The sequence below is a fragment of the Neoarius graeffei genome, chromosome 28 (assembly GCF_027579695.1).
Source record: "Neoarius graeffei isolate fNeoGra1 chromosome 28, fNeoGra1.pri, whole genome shotgun sequence".
Taxonomy (NCBI): domain Eukaryota; kingdom Metazoa; phylum Chordata; class Actinopteri; order Siluriformes; family Ariidae; genus Neoarius; species Neoarius graeffei.
In genome coordinates this window covers 1,327,949-1,350,448 of record NC_083596.1, presented here as the reverse complement: position 1 = coordinate 1,350,448, position 22,500 = coordinate 1,327,949, and the positions used below count along the sequence as shown (strand labels likewise).

General features: G+C 43.3%; 1 protein-coding gene across 5 annotated transcripts in view; it reads left to right on the top strand.

Annotated features, from left to right (window-relative positions):
- The window catches only part of LOC132875575 (serine/threonine-protein kinase PAK 3), a 57,341-nt gene that overhangs the window by 6,126 nt on the left and 28,715 nt on the right, over window positions 1–22,500 (top strand). The window lies entirely within an intron of this gene.

The window sequence follows — 22,500 nt, the reverse complement described above, 5'->3', positions numbered from 1 at the left end:
TGTGTGTGTGTTTGACTAGGATGCCCTGTCCTGGGTTTATGCAGCACATGTAAGAAGAAAAGGAGAAATAAGTGGATGGATGGTTTGATGGATAGATGGATGGGTGGATAACCACACACACACACACACACACACACACGGATGGAGGGATGTGAACAGAGGAGAGATGGAGCTCTTTGTTAACCCGGTGTTCCTGTATTTGGGCCTTTCACCGACCCGACTCCATTTTGATGATTGATTTTTTTTTTTCCCTGTGTCAAGTTAGCGCAAGCGCAGGAGAGTGCACGTGCACACACACACACACACACACACACACACACACACACACGGTTTGTGTTAGTGAAGAGTTTGGGTCACGACGAGCCTCCAGAACACACACACATCTGTGAAACTGTACTGAACACATCTCTCACGTGTTTATTCGGGTTGAGATGTGTGTGTGTGTGTGTGTGTGTGTGTTCAGTTAGCTTCACATGTACTGGCTGTGAAGGCTATAGCATGCGATTTACGTCATTTTCACTGACATCAAACTATTCATCAAGTCCTGTGTGTGGGGGTGGAGCCATCATCCTCAAGCCCTGTGTATGGGTGGGCGGAGTCATTGTCCTAATGCCCTACGTATAGAGGCGGAGTCATGATCTAAATCCCCCTGTAGAAAATAACAGCATATCCGAGCCACCAGGCTTTAGTTTCATCTGCATGTTACACTCTCACTGGCCACTTTATTAGGAACACCTGGTCATTTGTGCAGGTATCTGATCAGCCAATCACATGTCAGCACAATTCACAATGCACATACAGGTGAAAAGCTTCAGGTAACATTCCTGTTAAACATCAAAATGGAGCCTGAGATCTCAGTGACTTTGACTGCCATAGGGTTGTTGGTGACAGCTGAAGCCTGGACAGGAAGCATCTGATCTCGTTCAAATCCTCATCGGTCCAGTGGGTGAGTGTGTGTGTGAGTGTGTGTCCATTGTAGCCTCACGTTCCTGTTCTTAAGTAAGAGAAGAGGAACCTGATGTGGTCTTATGCTGTTCCATTTCAAGGGTGTACATTCTGAGATGCTCTTCTGCTCACCACAGTTGTAAAGAGTGATTATATGAGTTACACTGTATCCTTCCTGGCAGCTCGAACCAATCTCATCATCGTCCTCTGGCACTCACTCAGCGTTTTTTGTTTTTTGCACCATTCTGTGTAAACTCTAGAGACTGTTGTGTGTGAAAACCCCAGGAGATCAGCAGCTTCTCAAAGCAGCCCATCTGATACCAAGAACCATGCCACAGTGGAAGTCACAGAGATCAGACTTTTTCTTCATTCTGATGATTGAAGTGAGCATTAACTGACGCTCTTGATTTATATCTGTGTGATTTTATGTCTTGTGATGCTGCCACACGGTTGGTTGATTAGAGAACTGCATGAATGAGCAGGTGTACAGTACAGGTGTTCCTAATAAAGTGGACAGTGTGCGTATTGTATTAATGCTGCTATGTCACATATTAAGTGTATATTTGTCCTGTGAATGAGTGTGTGTGGGTGTTGCTGTACCACATAACATCCAACCTGGTACCTGGAACCACACACACACACACACACACACACACACACACCACGCCTCTTCTAGGAAACAGAGTCATCTCTCTCTCTCTCTCTCTCTCTCTCTCTCTCTCTCTCTCTCTCTGCATTTAGAAACACAATAGCGCAGCAGTCTGAATGTGAGAAAATGAACACAGACCCCCTGGTGTGTATGTGTGTGTGGGTGTGTGCGCACACTACAGGTCTGTAAAGATGGGGGGATGGAGGGATAAAAAGAGGAGTGTGAGTCCGCATTAATGTGACGTGGGAGCAGATGTTCTTACATCCATCTCCTCGTCTCTCCGTCCTTTCATATTCTGTTTCTCCGCAGTCATCCCTCTTTCTTATCTTTCACTCTCTTCCTTTCCTTTATCTGTCTCGACCAGTTTCTCTTTCTTTCGCTTCCTCTGCTTTAGCACGAACACGCTAATGAGCACCGCAAGCCTGCTCGGCATAGCAATATAATGAGGTGTGTGTGTGTGTGTGTGTGTGTGTGTGTGTGTGTGTGTTAGCTAAAGGCAGTGTGTATATTTCATATTTTTTTTCTTTACTGCAAATAAATATTTGAAGAATATTTTATTGAACCACTCATGATCTGCTCATGACAGTGTTAGCAAAAGAATAGGCTACATTTCTGTAAATGTCCAAAATCAAAACACAGCAGACAAACATAATAAACAATACTTTCTAAAGACGCTCACGTTTGACTAGCCAGATTATTTAGCATAAAATGTCCAGTTCTTTACTACAAGCAACTAGCGGTAGCTAATCAGCTAATTAGCGATTAGCATATGAGCTAAATCAGGGGACAGAGGGATGTTAAAGATGTACAACTGTTTTCATGTTAATGTAAAACCTCTAACAGTTTATAATTTGTTTTTATATGAAAGATTGATTTGAAAACTGACTCTCACACTCAAATCCATTCTTTCAAAACAGAGATGCTAACATGCTAATGGAGATCAGTTAGTGTGATTTATTGTTTGGTTCTGAGCCTTTTCTTAGTAATTTACCAACACATCTGAAGTAAACACTGATGTTCTGAATGGACCTGTGTCGTTTCCTCTGTCACTGGGTCTAAATATCATGTGTATACAAGATTTGCATATACAAGGTACAGAGAGTAAATAGATAATTTGCAATACAGAATAAATGTCCTTTAAGTAATAAAAAATATAATTGATGGTTTTTCAAATAAATGGTATTTTATGCTAAATTATGCTAACTGGGCCATCATTGTCCTTTAGCTATTAGTAGCAACATTAGCATGTTGAGAGAACTCACTACCTGGAATTGTGCTAATTCCAGAAATAGGCTGTTTAATTTTTGATATATTTTTTCAATATAAAACTCACTTTTCTGTTTCTGTTTGTTGATAACTAATTAAATAAAATGCTAATAAATAATGATCTTTCTAAATGTAGAAATGTCAAGAGTGTTGAAATGTGTGTGTGTGTGTGTGTGTTTGATGTGTTACAGGTAATGCAATGAAAGCAGATGCTCCTGTGTGGTTTTAATTTCCACAGGCATTGTGTAGCAGCTTGTAGGCTTCAGGTTGCTAAACGTAGCCAGGTGCTAGTCACCCTTTGCTAGCTGATATAAAATTAGTTTATTGAACTGTTTCTCACTTGGCTAGAATACATCAGAAAATGTTAGCATGTTGTTAAAATATCATTATAAATATGCTTTGACACCCCTGCCCTGTTAGCATAGAAGCTAATTATTATGACAGTTGAGCTCAGTTTAAAATTAATCCTCATTTATTTAAAGGAACAGTCCACCGTATTTCCATAATGAAATATGCTCTTATCTGAATTGAGACGAGCTGCTCCGTACCTGTCCGAGCTTTGCACGGCCTCCCAGTCAGTCAGACGCAGTCAGACGCGCTGTCACTCCTGTTAGCAATGTAGCTAGGCTCAGCATGGCCAATGGTATTTTTTGGGGCTGTAGTTAGATGCGACCAAACTCTCCCATGTTTTTCCTGTTTACATAGGTTTATATGAGCAGTGATATGAAACAAGTTCAGTTACACAAATTGAAACGTAGCGATTTTCTATGCTATGTAAAGTGCGCACTATAATGAGAGGCGTACTAACACCTTCTGCGCGCTTCGGCAGCACATTGATATCTGAGCTCCGTATCAATGCGCTGCCGAAGCGCACAGAAGGTGTTAGTACGCCTCTCATTATAGTGCGCACTTTCCATAGCATAGAAAATCGCTACGTTTCAATTTGTGTAACTGAACTTGTTTCATATCACTGCTCATATAAACCTATGTAAACAGGAAAAACATGGGAGAGTTTGGTCGCATCTAACTACAGCCCCAAAAAATACCATTGGCCATGCTGAGCCTAGCTACATTGCTAACAGGAGTGACAGCGCGTCTGACTGCGTCTGACTGACTGGGAGGTCGCGCAAAGCTCGGAGAGGTACGGAGCAGCTCGTCTCAATTCAGATAAGAGCGTATTTCATTATGGAAATACGGTGGACTGTTCCTTTAAGGCTTGTGTCATGTTTCGTGTTTAGTGAGATATAAAACAGAAAAGGAGCTCATGAACATTGCACAGTCACATGACTTAGCCAGTTACCTTTAACAAAGCTAGCAAGCTAACACCAGAGAAAGTGTCAGTTCTTGTGTGTGATCCAAAAACATAACTAGCTTTGAACAGTGAGAAAAGAGTAAAATATCTTTTTAGAAGAACATCAGGTTTCTAAATGAAATGAAAGATCAAATATTGTTGCAACCACTGCAGATATAGATCATGATGTTCGCACTGCGATGGGGAGTGCGGAAACTAGATTTTTTTTTGTGTTGTCATTGGACTGTTAGCGAATTGGTCCATAAATAAATAAATGAAGTAAATTTAATCAGGATCTCATCGACAGGCTTCAGAGCAACAGTGGAAACTTTCTCTTCTTTTGATGTAAAGTGACAGGAGCTAACCTGTAGGGGGAAAATGTGCAAGATCTTATTCTTACTCTTATTAGAATGTGTGTAAAAATTAATTCAGCATGTGTGTGGAAGTAAATCTAGTGTGCAAAAGGTAAGTCAGAAAGTGTGTGAAAGCTAGTTTTCCAAATGTGAATGCTAATGTGGTGAATGAACACTAACCTAGCATGTGAAAGCTAACCTACCAAATGTGTGAGAGCTAATCTGTCTTTGCTAATATCTAATCTCTCAACTTTAAGACTTTGTGTTTTATCTCTGTGTTCGTGTTTTACATATTTTTCTATTTAATAACGTTTGATTAATTTCCACAGTGTGTGTAGAATCGTTCCAGGAATCTTTATTGTGTGGCTGTGGTGGGATTTAAACAAAAAAAAAAGTGCTCTGTGTGTAGGGTTTGGGGGATTTTTCCTACTGGAAGGATGATTCCTGGGTGTGTGTCAGCCAAAGCATTTTTGCAGCTGGTGTGTGTGTGTGTGTGTTTGAGTCTATAGGGGAGTATTTTAAACTGGTCTTTATCGTCATGGTTACCAGAGCCCAGTGCACAGCTCCACGATGATGTCATTTCCTGTTACTTCAGTCCACACGGTGATGATCTAGTGCCCTGCATTAAGTTCACGTTTTGAAAGGGTGATTTATCTTTCCACAGATGTGCCACCTTAATGATTTCCACCTGGTTCCACCTGGTTCCTGTTCCAGTTCCCACTGATCTAAAACACACCTGGAACACAGAGGGCCTCCGTTTGCACTTTGAAACTTTGTTTAACTCGATGGTAGTTTGAGACACGTCCGCAGTCGTAATGAGATGTTTGGGATGGCGTTTATGTGGACTATGTAGTGAACAGGGTGTGCGGTTTGGGACACGACCACAATGGACTGATGATGATACTGACTTATCTTACCTAACTGGAATTAGCTGTTTTGCTAATGGAACTGGTTGTGAAATTTAATCATGAAGTATAATAGTTTAGCCAGTGTTCACAGAGAACTGAGCTAGTAATATAGAGTTATAGACTGTTAGTAAAGTTAACGTTAGATAAACAGGTAGCTGGTTAACATTAGCACAGTGTTGCTAAGCTAACCGACGCTAATGGTGCTATCAATCAATCAAAGTCCTTCCCATACCATGTGGTGCATAGGGCGGCGTCGATCTCCGTTTCCGTAGCCCTCAGCCTCTCGCTTATTACATAGCTAGGGTTACAGTGGGGGGCGGGTCCTCTGGTAACCGCGAGAGTTTGACTTCCCACTCGCATCTGTATTGCAGCGTGCCTTGCCAGATGGCAGTAGGTGCCATTTTTATGATGGTCTTTGGCATGAACCGACCGTGAGTAGAACTCGCGATCTCCCGATCAAGAGGCGGACACGCGAACCACTAGGCCAACTCGCGGTAATGGTGCTATAGCATGTAATAAAATCCAGTATTTTGTGTGAAGGACTCCAAGTTAGAAGAAGTGAATGAGAAGGGGAGCTGTGATGTCATATTATCTGGTCTGTGATTTGTTAAGCTCCACTCATCTCTCTCTCTCTCTCTCTCTCTCTCTCTCTCTCTTCATCACTCTCTCTCTCTTTCTACCTCTCCTTTGCCACTCTATCTCTCACTCTTTGTTTATTGCTTTTAGATCCTTTTCACTCTACATTGATTAATCTCCCTCTCTCTACTTTTTTCTTTATTTACTCTCTCTCTCTCTCTCTCTCTCTCTCTCTCTGCTGTGAATAGGAGAGATGATGAGAGGAGGAGACAGAGTGATATGAGGTGTGTGTTTGCCTCACGGGGAGCCGAACACAAATCGAATTACCGACTCATATTACTTTTTTCTTCTCACTCGGCATTACATCAGAGAGCGAGAGAGAAAATAAAGGAAGAGAGAAGAAAGAAAGATAATGCAGAGAGAGAGAGAGAGAGAGAGAGGGTGAGGCGGCTCTTGTGGTCAGTTTAGTCACTGAATAGTTTTGTTGTTTTTTATAGATTGTTGAATCGTTGTTTATTGTTGCCATGGACACATCAGGTTCTATTGTGTGTGTGTGTGTGTGTGTGTGTGTGTGTGTGTGTGTGTGTGTGTTGGCTTTTGTGTTTAGATGATGTAAGAGATCTCGAGTGTGTAGGGTTACAAGGAGGAGAACCATGGGTACATGTGCGGACACACACACACACACACACACACACACACACACACACACACACACACACACACACACACACACACGTGTGCATGGCTCTGAATAGAGTTTTCACATAGAGCAGAGAGAAACATGATACACACACACACACACACACACACACACACACACACACACATTAGACACTTAATGACCACATGATTCTTTCTCCACTGGATCATGCTAATGTGAAAGCAGTGTGTGTGTGTGTGTGTGTGTGTGTGTGTGTGTGTGTGTGTGTGTGTGTGTGTGTGTGGATTAGGATTGAGGGCCATCTGGACAGACAGAGAAACAGGAGTGTGAGTCCCTCCTTCCTATACAACCACTCACACACATCACATGATCCTGCTGCTTTCCTCTGTGTGTGTGTGTGTGTGTGTGTGTGTGTGTGTGTGTGTGTGTGTGTGTGTGTTTTCCTTAACTTGGCTCCTTTCCAAGAGTGTGTGTGCACATCAAAGTGGAAGTAAACATTTCTTTGTGTGCATATATGAAAATATGGGTGTGCCTTGAAGCCCTTATATGGAAACGATAGTGGTTTGAGTGGGCGTGTCAACCATATATGGCAATGACAGTTGCTCTTTGTCGATGTGTCTTTAAATTCATATTTGAAATTAGTGGGTGTGTCTTGAAGTCCATATATAGAAATGATAGTGCATCTTATTGGGCTTGTCTTGAAATACATGTATACATGAGAGTGACTGTTATTGGGGGTATCTTGAAGTCCAAATATGGAAAGGTTATTGGTTGTCAGTGGCTGTGTCTTGAAGTCTGTAGATGAGGAAATGTGGGTGTGTTTAATCCATATATGGAAGTCTTCACTTAGCTAACGGGCTAATTATCAAGAAATCTTGTTATAATGAAATCAATGTTCTAGTGTTTGGGCTTAATACTACTAACTATGGGACTAAATGGTGTGTGTGTGTGTGTGTGTGTGTGTGTGCGTGCTAATGTTTAAGGAGACCTGTAATGGTAGCCAGTGACAGTATGGGGTTAATGAAGGATCAGATTCCATCTGTCACTCTGTGTGTGTGTGTGTGTGTGTGTGTGTGCGCGCACAGTAGAGCATGCACATGAGTGTACACATCCCTCTTCAGTGTGTGTGTGTGTGTGTGTGTGTGTGTGTGTGTGCAGACACTGAAAGTAGGTCTGCTGAAGCTGCCTTAGGCTAAAGCTAACCAAGGACTCTCTCTCTCTCTCTCTCTCTCACACACACACCCACACATATACACACTCTTTGTACTTCTGTCTTTATGGGGGCACTCAGTGACATAATACATTCCCTAGCCCAGCACACCACACCCACCACACGTATTACACATACCACAGCCATCACACGTACCGCACCCACCACAACGACCACACCTATCACACCAACCACACCGATCCATCACACTTACCACACACACCACACCCATCACACCAACCCCACCCACCACACCTATTACACATACCACAGCCATCACACCCATCACACTTACCACACCCACCACAGCGACCACACTTATCACACTCATCACACCAACCATACCGATCCATCACACTTACCACACACACCACACCCATTGCACGACCACACCCACCCATCACACTTACCACACCCACCACAATGACCACACCTATCACACTCACCACACCCATCACACCAACCACACCGATCCATCACACTTACCATACCCAACACAGCGACCACACCTATCATACTCACCACGCCCACCACACCCATCACACCAACCACACACACAAACACACACACACCACACTCACCACACTTACCACACCCACCACACTCACCACACCAATCACACCCACCCACCACACCCACCACACACCACAGCGACCACACCTATCACACTCACCACACCCATCACACCAACCAATCACACTTACCACACCCACCACAGCAACCACACCTATCACAATCACCACACCCACCACACCAACCACACTCACCCGTCACACTTACCACACCCACCACAGCGACCACACTTATCACACTCACCACATCCATCACACCGACCACACCGATCCATCACACTTACCACACACACCACACCCATCACACCAACCACACCCACCCACCACACTTACCACACCCACCACAGCAACCTGTTGCAATGCCGGCTCCAGCAGGGCAACATAAACTGGGAGACCACACAGGTTTGCAAATAATGATATAATTTATTATAATAAAGAATTAAATAATGATAAATAAGTGTAGTGCAAATCAGTAATAATGGAGTGTAGTGTGGTCAGTCCCAGTGTCACGCAAATTAATCCAAAAACCCAAGGAGGAGAGCAACCCTCCTGGAATGTTCTGGGGGGGGGCTTTTATAGCTCCTCCCAATCAGGCACACCTGAAACACAATAAAACGCCTGCCACAAGGCAGGGATGTAATTAGGTAATCAGGTACACCAGGTTACCAATTGGCAGACCTGCCACGGTTGTTACATTCCCCCCCCCCCCCCCCCCCCCCCCCCCCCCCTTAAAACAGAAGCCCACCTCAGTGGGATTCTGCACCATACACCAAAAGAGGAAGAAAAAAAACCCAAAAAACAAACCAAATTCAAACACCATTATCAGCAATAGATACAAGTAGGCAACAAACAAGATTATTAAATATACAATACCACTACTATAGGACAGATGTACACAACCCCCATTTAAAATTAGACATCCATCCCCCACTTCTCACCCACTCCTGGCACTCTGACCTCTTGGCCCTCCGCAATTCCTAGCACCTGGAAAAGCAACTTTAAGGTGGACAAAAGAACAGACACCAATCAGGCAAGAAAGAAATCAGGCAGTCTGTGCATTTGTGCTTGGAGCGCGGGACAATGCATCCGCCACAACATTTTCAACACCTCTAATGTGTCTGATACAAAGATTATAGGGCTGCAGAAACAGCGCCCACCGCATCAAACGTTGATTTGGGTTCTGAAGAGAATGCAGAAAAATCAGTGGATTGTGGTCTGAATATACAATAACTGGGTGAGCCCCACCACCCACATACACATCAAAATGTTGTAATGCCCAGACTAAAGGCCAATTTATGCTGACAACCCAGTCCTCGCAGATAGCGTCGCAGACAGTGTCTGCGTAGCCCCCCCACCTTCGCAGACGCTCTGCGCGCACCTCCCAAAAATTGTGACCACCGCAGAAGCCTCGCAGACAGCGTCGCAGACAAGAGGGCTCTGATTGGTCCACTCTACATCCGCTGTACACGCACTTCTGCTTCCCTACTTTCCTGGTTTGGTTTGTTTTCACGACCGGCATTTTTAAAAACACGAGCGAAGATGGAGCAGCATGAAGAGCGGTTGATTGAGGAAGTACGTACATCTATACGACTCCAGTTCTAGTCATTATAAAAAAAAAAGTTCTAGTCATTATAAGTAACCGGAGGATAAACACTCCACTAACCACACCCACCAACTACTCCTAGCGACTTCGCGCCCCCTTGCGTTGTGCCGGTGAATAACATTGCACACGTCTATTACTCCCCGCTCAATGATAAATTACAACTGTCTGCGAAAAGCTATCTGCAAAAGCCTTGTCGCAAGAGCATGCAGAGGCCTTAAGGCTAGAGCCTCTTTCTCTATTGTGGAATAATTAAGCTGATATTTATTAAACTTACGAGAAAAATAACTAACCGGACGATCAACAGTGTAGCTATCCTCTTGCAACAGCACAGCACCCGCCCCCACCTGGCTGGCATCCACCTGGATTTTAAAGGGACAGTCAAGCCGTGGAGCCGCCAGGACCGGTGCCGTGCTGAGCAAAAGTTTGGCGTGGTCAAAAGCCTTCGGATACTCAAGGGTCCAAACAAACTGACTATTTGCCTTCAACAGATCTGTGAGGGGTGAAACAACAGAAGAAAAATTACAACAAAAACTCCTGTAGTACCCCACCATGCCCAGAAACCTCATTAGCTCCTTCTTATTTACAGGAGGTGGAAAACAATCAATTGCAGCCACCTTAGCATGCACTGGCCGCACCTCACCTTGACCCACCACCTTCCCTAGGTAGACCACGGTGGCCTGCACAAACTCACATTTTGCCAGGTTAAGGGTCAACCTGGCTGCAACCAACCTCTCCAACACTGCCTTGAGCCTACCCAGATGTTCCTCCCACGTATCTCCCCAGGTCACCAAGTCATCTAGGTACACCGCGCACCCCTCCAGCCCTGAGATGACATAATTCATCAGGTGCTGAAAAGAGGAAGGGGCATTACGTAACCCAAAGCTCATGACTTTATAAGAGTAAAGACCTGATGGAGTGACAAATGCTGCAATTTCCTATGCGCGTGGAGTCAGGGGAATCTGGTAGTAGCCCTTTAGGAGGTCACACTTTGTCACAAATTTTGCCGCACCCACCCGGTCTACGCAGTCCTCTATCCTAGGGAGAGGGAATGAGTCAGGCTTAGTTATGGCATTAAGCTTGTGATAATCAGTACAAAATCTATACGTGCCATCAGGCTTGGGCACCAACAAACAAGGTGATGCCCAACTCGAATAGGATGGTTCAGCCAATCCGTTATCCAGCAAATACTGGACCTCAGCATCCAGCACTCGCTGTTTAACAAGTGGCACACGATAGAAACGCTGTTTAATAGGCATGACATTATTAGGCATTACTGTATATGGACCAGAAAATTTCGCACGGAAAGGAGAACCTGGAATTGGCAATAAAGCCAAAACCTGATCACCAGGGTTGAACACTCGGAACTCAGCTCGCCTGTCAAAATATCTTTTCATTCGACCCTGTGACTTAACAAGATTTTTAACAGCACATTTCCACGCTAAAAATAATCGGCGACGAAACCCATGGACATAATCAATTAAATTAACAGGAGGCTCAGGCTCTTTCAAACCATCTTTTAAGACAGTCAACGGACCTCGAACTTGGTGAGCGAAAACTAATTCATTTGGGCTAAAACCCAGACTGTCTTGGATGACCTCCCGGGCTGCCAATATCAGCCACGGGAGCCCCTCCTCCCAGTTGCGCTGTAGCTCTAAACAGTGCGCGCGAAGCAGAGACTTCAATGTGAGATGAAAGCGCTCTAAAGCGCCTTGGCTTTGAGGATGATAAGAGCTACTTAATTTATGCTTTATCTGAAGCTGCTGTAGTATTTCAGAAAACATTTTTGAAGTAAAATTACTTCCTCGATCAGACTGAAGCACGAGAGGTCCCGGGTTCAACTCCCAGATGAGCCCCCATTATGTTGCAATGCCGGCTCCAGCAAGGCAACATAAACTGGGAGACCACACAGGTTTGCAAATAATGATATAATTTATTATAATAAAGAATTAAATAATGATAAATAAGTGTAGTGCAAATCAGTAATAATGGAGTGTAGTGTGGTCAGTCCCAGTGTCACGCAAATTAATCCAAAAACCCAAGGAGGAGAGCAACCCTCCTGGAATGTTCTGGGGGGGGCTTTTATAGCTCCTCCCAATCAGGCACACCTGAAACACAATAAAACGCCTGCCACAAGGCAGGGATGTAATTAGGTAATCAGGTACACCAGGTTACCAATTGGCAGACCTGCCACGGTTGTTACAAACCACACCTATCATACTCACCACGCCCACCACACCCATCACACCAACCGTACATACACACAAACACACCCACCACACCCACCACAGCAACCACACCTTTCATACTCACCACGCCCACCACACCCATCACACCAACCATACACACACACAACCATACACACATCACACTCACCATACTTACTACACTCACCACACCTATCACACCAACCATACACACACACACACACACACACACACACACACACACACACACACACACATCACACTCACCATACTTACTACACCCACCACACTCACCACACCAACCACACCCACCCACCACACTTACCACACCCATCATACTCACCACACCCATCACACCAACCACACACACACACACACACACACACACACACACACCTCACACTTACCACACCCACCCACCACAGCTAACACACCTATCATGCTCACCACATCAACCACACCCACCACTCTCACCACTTCTGTCAGACCCTCCACACCTATTCCACCCACTAAACCTATCACACAGCAACCACCTCTACCACACACAGCACCTATAGTACCTCTCACACCTACCACACACACACACACACACACACACACACACACACACACACACACACCTCACCTACAACATCTATCACATATACTACACCGACCACTGTTTCTGGAACTGTAAACACTGACATGATAACATCTCACTGCTTTGTTGTAGAAGTTGCAGGAACTCTGTGTGTGTGCCCTACAACCACACACCAGCTATGTGCAAATCTAAACAAAAATAGTTTCCACAAAGGCCCGCTTCCTCAAACAGGTATGACATCATCATAACAGACAGAGTTTCTTTTCACTAGAACACTGAGTAACGCATTGGCTGGAATCAAAATAAGTGGGTGGAGCCAGAGTCTTTTACCTTTAATGCATAATACAAAAATATTTTTATGTCGTTTTAAAAAAGTAATGTGTGCAAAAAAATACCCTCGGGTTGTTTCCTGGTTGTCATGGCACCCGTGACTGAATACATTAATAACTGCAGGAACAGAGAGAGGGCTAATAAGGCAGAGAGACAGACAAATTGTTAAAGAGATTTGTCTCCTCTTCTTCTTGTCCTTTGTGTTACATGCATGGATGGATAGCTCACACACACACACACACACACACACACACACACACACACACACACACACACACACACACACAGCGCCTCAGGATGATGTTATTTGTGGGTGTGGAATCACAAGGCTTTGGTTAAGCACATGTCAGTTTTTGAGTGATGTGTGTGTGTGTGTGTGTGTGTGTGTGTGTGTGTGTGTGAGAGAGAGAGAGAGAGAGAGAGAGAGAGAGTACTGTCCATCCATATATGTACATCAAAGACAAAAGGAAAACATCACTACTTCTGTCTTTCTCTCTCAAGCTCTCACTCTGTTCTTTTTTCTCTGGCCATCTCTTTCATTCTCTCTCTCTTTCTCACCATCTCTCTCTTTTCTTTGTTCTATTTTCTCAGCATCTCTCTTTTCTGCTCTCTTCTTGCTGAATCAGAGGAAGACAGGATGATAATCTGATGACTCTCTACTGCCTCCATCCCTCTCTGTCCTTCCATCACCCTCCCGCTGGACCCCACGGGTTTAAAGGTTTCATTATTCGTTCTGTGAAACATTTAGACACAAATCCAAAAACTGATTGGTTTACTGGATCATTTTTGTTTTGTTAAACTGGTGCAACATTATACTTAGTTGTGCAAACAAAAAGCATTCACCCTCTCACCTGGAAATCCAGACAGCAAATCTGGCAGTGCTCTCTGGGTAGGAGAGTCTCTCTCCCCTGTCAATCACGGCATCACTAGCCAATCGTGCATCCGTGAGCTCTTGTATGTGGAAGAGGGCAGATAGCACTTTCCTCTGAGTGTGTCACTTTGCCTGAGCAGCAGGATGAAATTATGTGGTTGGTGGCTTCACATGACTGAGGAAGCACATGTTGGCCTTCAGCCTCCTGCATGGTATCTGTGTGTGATCAGGGAGAGCTGGATGGTGGGTGGGAATTGGCAAAAAAAAAAAAATTCACAGAAAAAAACCCAACAATCATTAATTAATAAAAAAACAACAACAATCAACCCCAGTTCTGCAGGAAAAGCTCAGGTGTAAATGTGCAGGAGTGAATGCAAGAATGAACCAGGAAGTGTTTTATATCAGCTTCCTGTATCACTGCTCATCTCTCCTCGTCTTCTTCTTCTGTCCATCAGAGAGAGTGGAGACAAAACTTCAATTTCTCCTCACTGGTGGGTGTGTCTAAGGGTGTGGTTATGGGCGGAGCATGGAACAAAATGGAACATGTCTTCTGTAAAGTGAACAACTGATTTACAGTTTGATAATCTGTATTTTTATTAAACGGTGACCAGTTAGCAAACTAACCCACTTCAGGGTGGAAGGAAGGCAATGGATGCAAATGCAGGTGGTTTTATTAACAACACTGACCAAGGTCACACATGAAAAGGTAAATTACACGACTGTGAGCGAAACAAGAAACATGAACCTGAGCTGCATGACAGGGGACTGAATTAAAGCTAGACACCAAACATTATAAAGTCATTTTATACACAAACACTTCAATTAATGAATTCCATTTCCTAATCACCGGCGTGAACGCCTGCGGCAGCTGTGTCTACAATCCACAGTGGGCTCTGGAAGATTGCTGTCCAGAAAGCAGTCTGGAAGCTTCGCTCGAATGCGCTGCTCAGTGCCGATGTAACGACTAGCAGGATTACTAGCTTTTTACATGTTAGCATGTAAAAATGATCAAGTAAGTTTCATATGATTTCAATTTTGTCATAATGGTTAGCTGTTTAAAACAATAACCAGAACATCAAGGACGTAGGAGCTCATCTGACCTGTCATCAAAACCACTCTGATGACCAAAACATCAAACAGAGCTGAAATGTGACAATGTGAGAGAGGACCAACCTCCACGACAAACTGCTTACAACAGGAACATCAGCAAAGAACTAAATTTTGTTCCCTGAGGGAAGATCGACCCAAAACATCAATCAGAACTGAATTCGCATGATAAATGAGAGGAGATACAATTCTAGTCAGAAGAAAATGTGTTAAGGTGACCTAATTAGTTTGTTAGCAAAAAATTGACAATACAATGATCGAGTGTTGTGCAGAAGGTTGAGTTCTTTCAAAAACAAAACAATCGGATCGGAAAACTGTGGAGAACTAAAGGAGGAGATATGATTTAACTGAGTTGTGGATGACGGATGCCTCGCCATGGCAACAGCTCATCACCCTTATGGACAGACAACATTTTACCATGATTTAGAATTGGATTAATAAATTCAGGCTACTCTCGCCTGATTGGTTGAGAGTAATGAGACTCATTTGCATAAAGCTGAGTTCTTGTAGCTTGCATACCACTTTCTTTGAACCTGCAAAATTAAATTGAATCTAGAAAGGCTAATATAGAGCGCAGATCTCTACTGGCCGAGGAAAACAATCAACTCTTCTATGAAATGCAAATCTGCAACCACAACCAGTTTATAGGGGAAGATGTATTTCTAAAACTATTAATTAGATGCCTACATGTGTATTCTAGAGGATTACTGGTACACATGGATGTGGATTGTGATACGGAGTCATTGTATTTCTACATTGGCAGTATTTTGTTACTATAGATCTGTAGTGCCATCTACTGGATTTGAAAGTGAATGGCATTGTTGAGTGCAAACTTCCACCAAGACCACATGCTGTATCTCACAACATTTGTGAAAGTGAAACTAAATTTGTGTATCTGACCCGTGACTCAGATCCACTCCAAAATTTAAAGTGCATATCACTGGTAAATTCAGGAGCAAGATCAATGTAATTCTCCTATTTTATATAAACATTATATAAAAGTTTTATAAAAACTTTGGTCAAATACCTGTAACATTCTGCATTCTCTGAATTTTTTTTTTTACCTTGTGCAATACCAGAAAAATTCAGTTGAAATCAAGCCATCTGAGGTGAATTGGTCCGCCTCTGAAAAACCTTGGCATTTGAATTTCCCGGGAAACATTGATTTTCGTGACGTCACGTGCGGGACGCCTCCTTCTTCTTTCTTCTCCAACATCATCAACAGGAATATGAACAATGCCCGTGCGCTATTTTCAACAGTAGAGAAGCTAACTAATCCCCCACCACAATTAGCACCTGAACTTCTCTCAGTTAATAAATGCAATGAGTTTGCATCCTTCTTCAAAGGTAAAATTGATAAAATACGGCAGAATATTGCTCATAATATATCTCAATTGCAAATAACTGAAAAGCTGCAATCACCAGTGACACAGACAGACAATTTCAACACGTCAGAATTTTGTTTGTTTGATTACGAGACTCTTGAAAAAACTGTATAAAATCTCAGTTCCTCAACATCTGAATTGGACATTCTGCCCACCAACTTTTTTAAGTCTGTTCACCTTATAATTACAGATGTGCTTCAGATCATGAATACATCCCTAGAGACTGGCATTGTTCCTGTGTCCCTGAAAAAAGCCGTTGTAAAGCCCCTACTTAAAAAGAATAATCTGGATGCTTCAGTATTGAACAACTACAGGCCAATATCAAATCTACCATTCATCGGGAAAATCCTTGAAAAAATTGTCTTCAATCAATTAACTGCCTTCTTGATATCAAACAGCTGTTTTGATAACTTTCAGTCAGGATTTCGTGCCAATCACAGCACTGAAACAGCGCTGATTAAAGTTATAAATGACATACGTCTTAATACTGATGCAGGCAAAACATCGGTCCTGGTGTTACTGGACCTCGGTGTAGCTTTTGATACTGTTGATCACAACATACTGCTATATCGACTTGAACACTGGGTTGGGTTGACTGGTAAAGTTATCAATTGGTTAAAATCATACTTAAAAGACAGAAGCTTCTTTGTTACCATGGGAAATTGTACCTCAACGTCAATGTCCTTGACCTGTGGTGTCCCCCAGGGGTCAATCCTTGAACCATTACTATTCAACCTTTATATGCTCCCCACTTGGAAAAATTATCAAGAACAACTCAATTTTGTATCACTGCTATGCAGATGATACCCAAATTTATTTTGCTCTATCACCTAATGATTATGCCCCCCTTGAATGTCTCTACCAGTGTATCGACCAAATCAACAACTGGATGTCACAAAATTTTCTTCAGCTGAACACAGATAAAACAGAAGTAATTCTATTTGGGAAAAAAGATGAAAGACTCAGGATTACCACTATTCTTGACACAAAGGGGATTAAAACAAAAGATATGGTTAAAAATCTTGGTGTTTTCATTGACAGCGAGCTAAACTTTGACAGTCACGTGAAAGCAATCACTAAAACGGCATTTTATCACCTAAAAAACATTTCCAAACTTAGAGGACTTATGTCAAAAAATGATCTGGAAAAACTGATACATGCCTCCATCTCTAGTAGGGTTGACTACTGCAATGGCCTTTTCACAGGCCTGCCAAAAAAGACCATCAAACGACTTCAGGTGGTTCAAAATGCAGCGGCGAGGGTTCTCACACGAACAAAAAGAACAGAGCACATTACTCCAATTCTAAGGTCCCTTCACTGGCTTCCAGTAAGCTACAGAATTGACTTTAAAGCATTGCTGCTGGTGTACAAATCTCTAAATGGTACAGGGCCCAATTACCTCTCTGATATGTTGCAGCGGCCTAACCCAATCAGATCTACCAGATCGCAGCAGCAAAATTTACTGGTAAAACCTGTTGTTAAAACAAAGTGTGGTGAAGCAGCTTTTAGCTACTATGCAGTACAGCTATGGAACCAACTGCCACAGGACATCAAAAATGCTCCTGCTGTTGGCAGCTTCAAATCTAGACTAAAGACCAAGCTGTTCTCAGATGCTTTCTGCTAACTGATAAATATCGTCATCTTTACATGTTTTAAACTTTACTTAACTTTTATAGTCTCTGCGTGTTTTAAACTTTACTTAACTTTTATTCTATTTTATTCTGCTGTTGTTACTGAACTTTCTCTCTTCTTCCCCTTTATTTTATGTAATTTTATTTTCTATTGTTTCCTGTTTTGCTTTTACCTCTGTAAAGCACATTGAACTGCCACTGTGTATGAAATGCGCTACAGAAATAAACTTGGCTTGCCTTCTGAATCCTACGTCAGCACTGGTTTGTTTATGAGAAAACGACCTGGTGGTTTTCTGCAAATTTCTTCAACGTTATCGCGTAATTATTAAAATGGTTAACAGATGTATCGTAGGAGGGTGTAGCAACACCAATCATGATGGGATTAGTACTCATCGTTTCCCAAAAGACCGGACAATGAGAGAGAAATGGGAGCGCTTGGTCTACACAGGCTGTGCACTGAAACCGTGCGAAGCTCGCGCAGCCTGCTGACGCTTCCGCAGGTGACGTCACGAATCTGGCTCCAGACTCCCTTGGGATTTTTCCAGACGCATTTGGTTATTTTATTTTTTTCTGCTGTAGACTGATGGTCTTGTGCAAAATTACCCTTCTGGATGAGTGTAAAGGGACATACTTTCATATAAAAAAAAAAATGAAATTGGTCCAGAATATGCACTTAAATGGGTTCTTCCTTGGCCCATGCTACACCCATCCACCAAGTTTCATGGAAGTTAGGTCCGTATGTTTTATGAAATTTTGTTTACAATCAGACAAACAGACAAACAAACAAACTGCACTGAAAACATAACTTCCTTGATGGAGATAATAAGATCTGCCATATTATACATACAAGAAAATGTCACGATGCTAAACTGGAAGCCGTGTGCTCCTACTCTGTTAGCCACATTAGCCTTGTAGTTTCAATGCAGAAGTGTGTGTACGACTGGGATAGAAGAGAATGTTTCTGTTTACTCCTTAAAGCTGTATGTTTTAATCTCTGTCAGTGTGTCTCAGGTTAATTAAACATCATTGTAGAGAATATTGTTCATTTGGACACACACACACACACACACACACACACACACACACACATATGTCTGTTACATCTACTGGGTCACAGGGTAATTATAATCGATTTGCAGCATGATTGTGTGTGTGTGTGTGTGTGTGTGTGTGTGTTTTCCACACATTGCTCCATGCCCCCCCCACACACTATTTCCATAAATTATGATCCAAAGCTGAGTTCACACCTTCACTAATTTATTGTCCCACCTGAGTGTGATGCTGAATAATGAGATGGTGTTCAGTGCTTCAGTCCAAAGATTCATCACCAAATGTCGACACAATCTTCTGACTTTAATTCAGATCTTTTACCAATTTGATTCATTTGGGAAAAAAAGTAACTTTCATTAATTAATATTATTATTATTGTGTAATTTCTGGTTTCATGCTGTAATGGTGTCATGTGTGAACAGGAGCAAAAGTGCAAAGTTGAAACGTGAATCTTCCCCCGCTGAGCTGGTAACATTTACTGAAATCTTGTGTTACAGCTCCAGTGGGAATCGAACTTGTCAGAGTTACGTGTTGTGACGGTGGTGACGTTGCTGGCGGTGATGTAAATGATGTAGTGAGATTGTGGCGGCACTCAGACTGTCTCAGTGTAGTGCAAACAGCAGTGATTCAAAACAACAAGCAAAGAAAACGTCAGCAGGTACAACAGGGCGAGTGCTGTATCCATGCGAGATCTCACACAGAAACCACGGATAGGAGCCAACCGTATATATAAAGCTTGTTTTTCATGGACATACATATGATAAAGTTTCTTTTTTTTAATTTTCCCCAATCCCGATCTTTTTGAACTGCTGCTTATGCAACATTAGGGGGTGGAGTTGGCATACATTGCTGTAAGACCACAGGCCTCCCCGCCCCTCCCAGAGAGCATGGGCCTCCCCGCCCCTCCCCGAGAGCACGGGCTTCCCCGCCCCTCCCCGAGAGCATGGGCCTCCCCGCCCCTCCCCGAGAGCACGGGCCTCCCCGCCCCTCCCCGAGAGCACGGGCCTCCCCGCCCCTCCCTGAGAGCATGGGCCTCCCCGCCCCTCCCCGAGAGCACAGGCCAATTTTGCTCTCTTGAGCTCCTGGCGATGGATAGCTGTGGCATCACTGGGATTTGAACTCGTGATCTCCAGATGATGGGGCAAATGGTTTTCTCATGTGCCCTCGGGAGTGAAGTTTCATTATAAATTACACACAATATAACATCAACAACAGAAACTAATAATAAAATAAAACAGTTATAACAATATACTATCATAAAACTGGTATGTGCACGCTCTCTCTCTCTCTGTCTCTCTCTCTGTCTCCCTCTGTCTGTCTCTCTCTCTCTGTCTGTCTCTCTCTCTCTGTCTCCCTCTCTCTCTTTCTCTCTCTCTTTCGTGATTCCAATGTTTCCATTTAATATATTTGTCAGGGTTGAGGTGCAGAGACGTTTGAGCATTTGCATCTGTTTTATTTACACAGGAGGAGAGTCAGAGGAACAAAAACACCGTGCATGAAAACATGACAGTAGAAGTGAGGAACACAACAAGCATCAGCATGGAAAATAAAAACAAACACAGGACAAACTAACAGAAGGCGGGGTTTAAATAAGACGAGTAATAAGTGACAGAGAAAGCGGGTGGGTGTGGTCAGTGCTGACTGTAAGCAGGTGTGTAGTTCGAGGCTTGTGTGCTTGAGCGAGTCTGAAGATACGGCGTGCCAATGTCTCAGCAAAAATGTTATAAGCAGTCTTTACTTGAACAAAGCAAATGTTCAGAAACAGGAAGAGACTCAGACATGATGCAGCTCGACTCATGTCATGTTACTAAATAGCTAAAGTTTCAGTTTGGGTTTTTTACAGCAGTGGACTCATCGCCTCGTGAATGTCATATCCGGTCTCACATGGTTTGCTGTCCGGAGCGTTCTGTTAAATTCAGTCAGGAGGGAAAACACCCCACCCCAACCTTTCTGTTCTGGAAGACTGAGTGGGAATGAAAATGTGTTCTCTGTTCTGTGTTGTTCCATGTTGAGAATGCATCATCAGCTATATTCACACACACACACACACACACACACACACACACACACACACACACACACACACACAGAGGCCAAACCAACTCTTCTTCTTCTTCTTCTTCTTCTTCTTAAGCTTCTGAACAGAACAGATGTTTACATCAGTGCTGTAGTTTCAGACGCTCTGCCTTCCTTCAGCTACCTGCTGGATTTACGTTTATATTTTTATGTTAATTTCTGACTTGGATTCAGTGAAATTCTGACTCGTATTATGACTCTGATTCAGAGACACACTCAGTGCGTTTACATGCACATAGAGAAAATCGAATTTCTGCCGTTGCTCGACTGAAATCGAAGCTCTAAATGGCATGGAAACACCTTAGCTCGGCTGAAATTGAACCGAACTTGATTTCTCGCAATCGAGCTACACGACCTAGATTATGCGATTGTAGCCGAGCTACTTAGTGCATGTAAACCCTATCGAGCTACGGAGTCGAGCCGCTTACTTCAGCGCTGCCCCTTCCGGAAGTGACGAGTGACGAGACCAAAAGCGGGAAAAACAACAGCCTCAGTCGGCATGACAACGAATCATGACAACGGCATGAATCTTTTCTTTTTGTGGCATTGTTTGCACTGTTAAAATTTAGCTCACTAATGCTACGTTCACACTGCAAGGCTTAATGCTCAATTCCGATTTTTTTGTGAAATCCGATTTTTTTGAGGTCGTTCACATTAACAAATATATGCGACTTGTATGTGATCCTCAGTATGAACAAAAAGCGACCTAAAAGTGTTCCGCATGCGCATTGCAGGATACAACGACTTCACACGCAGTGAGCATGGCCAGTGTTTACGGAAGTAAAACCGCCCGGTTGCGGTATGACTCATCCAATCTAGCTTGAATAGCTGCATCCCCCCAAATGGAAATCAGCTCCCTAACCTCTGCGTCCTTCCATTGAGAAGATTCAGAACCTTCACAGCCCGAAGCGTCCCTCGCATTGATGTCATGCGCAGGGGCGCAGATACGTTTTTTGAACTGGGGGGGGACAAAAAACTGGGGGGGACAAAGCTGCCAGCAAACCAACCCCAACCCCGATATGCCTGTCAAACTTGTTGTGGGTTACCATAGCAACCAAACTCGAGCTCGCAACCTGTGCAGTCTGCGCAGCTCAACCAACCGAATATCAGTCTTTGTTTTATGTGAGTTGTTGCAACTATGTATACACTGCCGTGCACCTCAATAAACCGAATGGTAATTAGTCTTTTGATTTTTCCGTGAGGTTTGCCTTATGCAAAGAAAGACAGCATAG